Below are 7,906 nucleotides of genomic sequence, written 5' to 3'. Positions count from 1 at the left end.
CCTGGAACTCACTCTGTAGGCCAGGCTGGGCTCTAACTCAGAAATCTGCCTGCCTGTACCTCAAGTGCTGGGATTAAAGGTGTGCGCCACCACTGCCCGGCCCCGAGTTCTATTTCTTGAGCAGACAGCTGGTCACAAGGTATTCTCTGACCTCTTCCTGCAGGCCATTCAAATACATTTTTAAAATGTAATTTAAAAATTGGAGTCCAAAAGCCAGGCATAGTGATGTACACCTTTAACACCAGCACTCAGGAGGCAGAGGCAGGCAGATCTCTGAGTTCCTGAGCTGGAGGTTAGCCTAGTCTATATAGTGAGTTATTCTAGGTCAACCAGGACTACACAGAGAAACACTGCTCTGTGAGAAAAAAAAAAAAAAAAAAAAAAAAAAAAAAAAAAGAGGAATCGGAGCTGGATGTAGAGGTGCACCCTGGCAAGAGCACCTTCGTTTAAGCAACAGTTTGAGGCTAGCCTGTTCTACTCAGTGAGTTTTAGGATAGCCAGAGCTACAGAGTCCCTGTTTCAAAACAAACAAAAAAACCAATCAAACCAACCAACCAACCAAACAACCAAACAACCAAACAAACAAAAAATTGGAATCCAAATCAACCAGAATTTAAGGAACAAAGATTAGGTAAAGGGCACAAGAGAAATGAGTTCCACATCCCAAGTAGCTTTTTATTTCAGATAATTTGCTAAATCACAGTACATGTGGGGGAGGAGCAATGATAAGAAACAACACAGAAAGCTGTTGTTAAGTGAAGTGTAGCTTTCAGCCTCAGGGTTGCAGGTTCAGCAGCTGGAACCCAGCACTAGATGAGAAAGCAGGGACTGGTAGCTAATGTGGTGGCATGCTCCTGTGATCCCAGCACTCAGGATATAGAAACAAGAGGATGTGGATTGAAGTGCCAGCCTGGGCTGCATATTAAAAGCCTGGAGCATGGGGCTAGAGAGATGGCTCAGCCGTTAAGAGCACTGACTGCTCTTCCAAAGGTCCCGAGTTCAAATCCCAGCAACCGCATGGTGGTTCACAACCATCTGTAATGAGATCCGATGCCCTCTTCTGGTGTGTCTGAAGACAGCGACAGTGTACTTACATATAATAAACAAAGAAGAAGAAGAAGAAGAAGAAGAAGCAGCAGCCTGGGGCGGGAGTAGGAATGAAAGAAACAGTTCCAAAAGAAAGCAGGGTATTTATACTATCAAACAGATGCTGATGCATTTAAGAAGGGAGATAGACTGCTGGGTGGTGGCGCATGCCTTTAATCCCTGCACTCAGAGGCAGAGGCAGAGGCAGAGGCAGAGGCAGATGGATCTCTGTGATTTTTAGACCAGCCTGGTCTACAGAGTAAGTTTTAGGACAGTCAAACACAGAGAAACCCTGTCTTAAACAAACAAACAAGCAACAAGAAACCCACATGGGCTGGAGAGATGGCTCAGTGGTGAAGAGCACTGACTGCTCTTCCAGAGGTCCTGAGTTCAATTCCCAGCAACCACATGGTGGCTCACAACCATCTGTAATGAGTTCCAGTGCCCTCTTCTGGTGTGTCTGAAGACAGTACAGTGTACTCATACGCATTAAAAGAATGTAGGTGTCAATTTAAGGTTTTTTATTTGTTTGTTCATTTTTTGGTTGTTTTTTTTTTTTTTTAGAGACATAGTCTCAAGTATCCCAGGTTGACCTCAGACTTACTGCTTACTCAAGGATGACCTTGAACTCCTGAGTCTCTTGCCTCTAGTGCTGGGGTCACAGGCCTGAGCCACCACCATTCAGCTCTGGGATCGGCCTCTCAAGTGTTGAGATTGGAGGCATGTGCCGCCTTGCGCGGCTCTTCCTGATTTAGATGGCTATAAACATAAGGCAGCTAGGGATGTATCCATGTGACTGCTGAAGAGTTTGGTTGCTGGGACCAGTCTGACTTCTTTATGTCTTTATTCTTAGTCGGAACACCGAGGTCGAGATGTGTGTTACTACTTTAACTAGGCGGAAGGTTTTCTTAGCTAAACCTTAAGGCTTTTTGCGCTAGTACGAAGGTCTGACGAACTGGACGGAATTGAAGAAGCCGAGGGGCTAAGCAAATGTGGAGTGGAGTGATTTATTGTTTTTAGAGAGTCAGGAATTGTCTGAACCAGTAACTGGAAAGGATTCTAAGGAATGTTTATGTATCGAAGCTGTTGGGTTACCCTAGCAGAAATGTGTAACTAGAACCAGCAGGTGGCGCTCTAGAGACAGCTCTTTGCTGTCCATATTTCCATCCTAGTCCAAGGTCTTGTTGACATTCCCAGAATGTTGACATTGAACCGGGTGTGGAGAGCTTTCTAGTTCTAGCTTTTTTTTTTTTTTTTTTTCCCCGAGACGGGCTTTCTCCGCGTAGCCCTGGGTGTCCTGGAACTCACTCTGCAGACCAGGCTGGCCTCGAACTCAGAAATCTGCCTGCCTCTGCCTCCCAAGTGCTGGGATTAAAGGCATGAGCCACCACTGCCCAGCTTCTAGTTCTAGCTTTTGACTCTGCTACATCCAGGGATGAAATTCTCAAAATCAAGAACCCTGTGAGGACTGGGGTTTTGTTTCTTAACTTACTTTGCATTTGGACGTCCCTACAGTGTCACCCCTCAATTCAGTGCGCATCTGTGGTGGCCTCTAACTATGAAGAACATGCCCATTCCCTGGTTTTCCTGTGAAAATGTAAATTCTGACGCTCTAGCTGTCAAGTGGGGCCTGATTCTGCCTTTTAAACACATTCCCTTTTTTTTTTGTGATGACTCATGCAGGGCTGACTTTAGTGTGTGCTCCTTATGGGAGGTCCTGTCTCTTTTCGGCAGAGGTGAGAGGAACTCACCTGTAGGCGCATCCAGGAGCAAACCTAATTCCATTTATGTATTTGTTTGTTTGTTTATTTTTGGGACAGGGTTTCTTTGTTTAGTGTTGGCTATCCTGGAACTAGTTCTGTAAATCAGGCTGGCTTCAAACTCATGGTGCTGGGATTAAAGTCACACACTACCACCAACCACCTGGTTTCCTTTTATTGTTGTTGTTGTTATGATAATGATGTGGTGTGGGATGTGTGTGCGTGTGTGTGTGTGTGTGTGTGTGTGTGTGTGTGTGTGTGTGTGCCTCTAGAGGCCACAGAGGGCTGAGCTGAAGATGCAGGGGGTTATGAGCCACCATGTGGGGGCTGGAAACTGAGCCTCAGCCCTCTGGAAGAACAGCTAGTGCTCTTAGCTGCGGAGAGCCATCTCTCCAGCCCTAACACAATTCCATAGATACATGCAAATGGTTACTTTGAATCCATCAACTGTGTGGTGTGTCCTTGGGCAATTTTTTGTGAGCATGTTGGGTCTCAGTTTTCAGATCTGTAAATGAGGACATTAGAGTGTCTTGACATTAAATCAGAACGGGTAAAACTCTGCACGGTTCAATGAAGCTTGGAGAATGGAGCCAGATGAACAGTTCTGGTTAAGAGGTACATGGCAGGAAGCAAGGAGTGGGTCCTCATCAAGTAAGAGCCCATCTCATCTGTCAGGACAGCCTTTATCTCAGAAGGGGGTCAGGGAGATGAGGGCAGAGAACCAGGGGCCAGGCTCTTGGTCAGCAGGTGATAAACTTGATTTGAGGGGGAGTTGGGTTTAGCAGGCTAAGCAGGTTTCATCTGGAGGTGGAGATGATGCGTAGCTAGAGGCCTTCAGGCAGCTTGGCAGTTTTCAGCACACTCCTCCCTCCTCCCTCCTCCCTCCTCCCTCCTCCCTCTCTCTCTCTCTCTCTCTCTCTCTCTCTCTCTCTCTCTCTCTCTCTCTCTCTCTCTCTCTCTCTCTCTTTCTCTTGTTTTTTGAGACAGGGTTTCTCTGTATAGCCCTACCTATCCTGGAACTCACTCTATAGACCAGGCTAGCCTCAAACTCATATCCACCCGTCTTTGCCTTTCAAGTGCTGGGATTAATGGCATGGCATCACCACCACCTGATGAGACATACACCCATTTTCCATCTTTCAGAACTTTTGGGGATTGTGAGAACTACTTTTAGAGCATGCCAGGGTGGCCTTGTTTTGCTTTCATATAAAGCTCTGCCTCAATCTGCAAAACCCTAGTCCTGTTGCTATGGGTCCCTCAGCTCAGGTACAGCTTGCCTATGTGCGTTTGTATGGATTTGTTTGACATGACCACAGCCATCTTGAGTCAGAGCCACCATGACTGTCCCTGAGTAACCCAGGCCAGTTTTTCCTGTTTGGTCTCCTAGCAAACCACAACTAGATAAAACCATTAAAGTAAAATATGGGGCTTTGGACAACCAGACCCTAGCCCCAGGAATGCACCGGACTCTTTGATATTTTGTTATGATATACCAGGTACATTCCAGCCAGGATGAAGTCACTTTTGTCCCAGCCAACAAGTACACTCCTCTTTCTGACCCAGATTGCCAGCTATAGTTTGTTTAACCCCACTCAAGACTATACTTGCTCAGTAAGTCCTACAGTAAAACCCCTCTCTCTGTAACCCTACATGTCTGCCCATATGTCTGTGGTATCCGGTCCTCTTGAGGCCAGCTCTCACAGTCTAGGACTGGGTTTAAATAGGGCCGTGTTTCCATCGGATCGCCAAGATCCACGAATATTTATAGACTAACTTCCAGTACTTACTGGCCCCTCCCAGGCACACATAGAGACAAGTATGCTCAGCGCTTGCCTTCTCTGGGATAACCTTGGGAAGAACCACTCCCCTATGGGAAAGGACTTCACAGTGAAGCTCCCTGTTTTGTGTTGCTAATGACAGATAAGGCGTTGTTATTTTATTTTCCATCAGATGGACATTTGTAGACTAAACAGCAGCAGGCAGTAACTTTAATGTGTTATCCATGCTCACTCTTTTTTTTTTCCTAGCATTTTTTTTTCTGAGACAGGGTTTCTCTGCATAGCCCTGGCTGTCCTGGAACTCACTCTTTAGACCAGAAATCCACCTGCCTCTGCCTCCCAAGTGCTGGGATTAGAGGTGTGTACCACCACTGCCCGGCTCCATGCCCACTCTTATCAATGGTTCCTGTTCTATTTGGTAAGACTGGAAGAACTGTGATCACTGTGGAGGCAAGATACGTGGACGGCTCACGGGATCTGCTAAAGACGTAGCGAATGGACCAGCCTTGGAAAGGCAGGAAGTGGACAATACTGACAGCTCAAGGGACTCACTGATCTCGGGACTTATATGGAGGTAGTTATACATCTTATCCCATCTGAGCCACAAACAATGGCAGGAGTCAGTACTGGCTCCAATTCCTAAGAGGGAAAATGAGGCTCAACGATGAAAAGTGTAAGCTATCTGACTTTAAGATGGTGTTCTCTTCTCTCTCTCTGGTTTGTTTTGGTTGTCAGGACTGGGCACAGAACCCAGGGCCTTACACAGGCTAGGCAAGTAGAGTACCATTGAGCCACATCCACCCACCCCTAATTTGAGCTCTCACTTGCTGTGTTATTGCACTGGCATAGACATCAAAGCATTGGCACCCGTTCATCTCTTCCACTAAATTAGTTAGACGGCGTTTTCAGGGACAGAGAAGCGAGTGAGAGGACCACCAGCAGCCGCCCACACACAGGCAGCAGAGGTGTTCCCCGAGCTCCCAGGTCTTGCTTAACTCCAGCTGAGTAACAAGGCTGACAGGGTTGCCTCACTTCTTGACAGCAGGCCCCAGCCTTCCTGGCTCAAACCCACTTCCTGTCCCCAGTCTCTTCTGTCAGACCTGATTGAGTCTCATTCTTCCTGTTGACCTCTGCTTTGTCCTAGCTGGCCCCAGGTGGTCTCCACTTGCTGCTGTGAACCAGATCAGCTGAGGACCCAGGACCAGGTGCCTTGTGACTTGGGGAATTGGAGTGAGGGGAAGGGATGGGTGGAGGCCTGGGCCTGGCCTGGGAGACACCAGAGTGGAGGCTTCTGGTGTCTGGGGACACTTTCTGCCCATACGGTGGCTAGTTAGGACAAATGTCATTATGTCCCTGTAATAGGTGACACTAGGCATTTGCCATGGTGCCTTTTTCTGAAAACACAGTTATCTTCCCTCATCTGGATTCTGATCACCTTGATTTGGTTTTTATTTCCTGGCTGCCTGCTAGTATTTCTTGGAGGGGCAGGGAGCTCTTTGGGTACAGACAGATTTATCTGGGGCTGATGAAGAGACAATCAGGGTAAGGCAATGATGTCATGCCGGACTGAACAAGTGAGGGGCTTGTTTTGAAGTCTTGGCTGCTTCTAAATCGCTCAACTCCTGAGGGGCCAGCAGCTTCTTTCATTCTGTCTTCTGGCCTACCGATGGCAAAGTATTTTTATTTTATTTGAACTCGTGTAGAGCTTGTAGGAACAATGGTTGTGAAAGTGTTTCCTAGATTGTAAGGAGGTTGTGTTTCTCAAGACTTTGGGCTTTCTTTATTTTGTTTTCTAAATGGAACTAAGCATACTTTTTCATGATAATATCTTTTTTTTTGGCTTTTTTTTTTGGAGACAGAGTTTCTCTGTGTAGCCTCAGCTGTCCTGGAACTCACTCTGTAGACCAGGCTAACTCAGAAATCCGCCTGCCTCTGCCTCCCAAGTGCTGGGATTAAAGGAGTGTGCCACCACTGCCCGGTTCATGATAATATCTTATTTGATAAAATGCAAGCTATACATGCAGAGACACTGAAAATCTTTGTATAAGTATATCCCCAGATATGAACACTTTGGCCTACAAACTTAGACATTTTATCTATTTTTATGTGTACGTCTGTGGGCGTGTATGTGCACACAGCCATGGATGGGTTCCCTTAGAGACCTGACACTTGAATCCCCCTGGAACTGGAGTTAAAAGATGGTTGTAAGTCTCCATGTGGGTGCTGGGAACCAAACCCAGTCCTCTGCAAGAACAGAAGTTCTCTTAACCATTGAGCCAGGGTCTCACATCTCTTAAGTCTTGGCTGATATAGAATTTGCTATGCAGACCAGGTTGGTCTTGGGTCTGTGTTGATTTTGCTGCCTCTGCCTTCTGGGTACTAGAATCACAGGTGTGTACAGCTTCATCGGCTCCCAACAGCCTCACCTGGCTTCACAGGCTGTGGTGTTGACCTTGAACCCCTGCTCATCCTGTGTACACCCACCCAGTGTGAGGATTACAGGCATGAGCCATAACACCCAGCTGACATACACACTTTCAATAAATTTTTTAATGTTGAATGCTATTTACTGTCCTGTAACTTCTTTGCATTTAATGTCTTCTGAGTCATCCTATGCTGAATCACAAATATCCACCCTGTCCTCCTGGACTGCTGCACCGTATCCCATATGTAGATGTACCATGGCTTGTTATATGGGGGCAAAACTTCCATACACATAAAAAATTAAAACTTGCCGGGTGGTGGTGGCGCATGCCTTTAATCCTAGCACTTGGGAGGCAGAGGCAGGCAGATTTCTGAGTTAGAGGCCAGCCTGGTCTACAGAGTGAGTTCCAGGACAGCCAGGGCTACACAGAGAAACCCTGTCTCAAAAAACTAAAATAAATAAATAAATAAATGAATAAATGAATAAAATAAATAAATAAAAATTAAAACTTAAAAAATAAAGTCATACTATTTAATGTAAACATAACATCCATTTTTATTAAAAGCAGCACAGCGCTTACAATAAAAGATAACACCTCCCTGCTCTCTTCCCCCTTTCCTACTTTTCTTTACCAGAGACAATAGTTGAAATGATTTTCTTTGTATTTCCAAATAAAGTGTCTATGTGACCTATATGGTTCTATCACTCTGTCTTTCCATCCCTCTCTCTTCTCTCCCTCTCTCTCTCTCCCTCCCTTCCTTCCTTTCTTCCTCTATCCTTCCCTTCTTCCTTCCCTCCCTCCCTTCTTCTCTCCCTTCTTTCTTTCTTTCTTTCTTTCTTTTTTTTTTTTTTCGAGA

At 46.0% G+C, this 7,906-nt stretch overlaps 1 protein-coding gene across 1 annotated transcript in view; it reads left to right on the top strand.

The window, feature by feature from the left end:
* The first annotated feature begins 5,708 nt into the window (after positions 1-5,708).
* Positions 5,709-7,906, top strand: part of Ndel1 (nudE neurodevelopment protein 1 like 1) — a 53,307-nt gene continuing 51,109 nt past the window's right edge. Inside the window, exon 1 of the mRNA XM_031351360.1 lies at positions 5,709-5,829. The gene's annotated coding sequence lies outside the window, so the exon portion shown is untranslated. The remainder of the gene's footprint in view (positions 5,830-7,906) is intronic.

This window comes from Mastomys coucha, unplaced genomic scaffold (assembly GCF_008632895.1).
Source record: "Mastomys coucha isolate ucsf_1 unplaced genomic scaffold, UCSF_Mcou_1 pScaffold5, whole genome shotgun sequence".
Taxonomy (NCBI): domain Eukaryota; kingdom Metazoa; phylum Chordata; class Mammalia; order Rodentia; family Muridae; genus Mastomys; species Mastomys coucha.
Note: the sequence above shows the minus strand (reverse complement) of the source record. Positions and strands in the feature narration are given on the sequence as shown.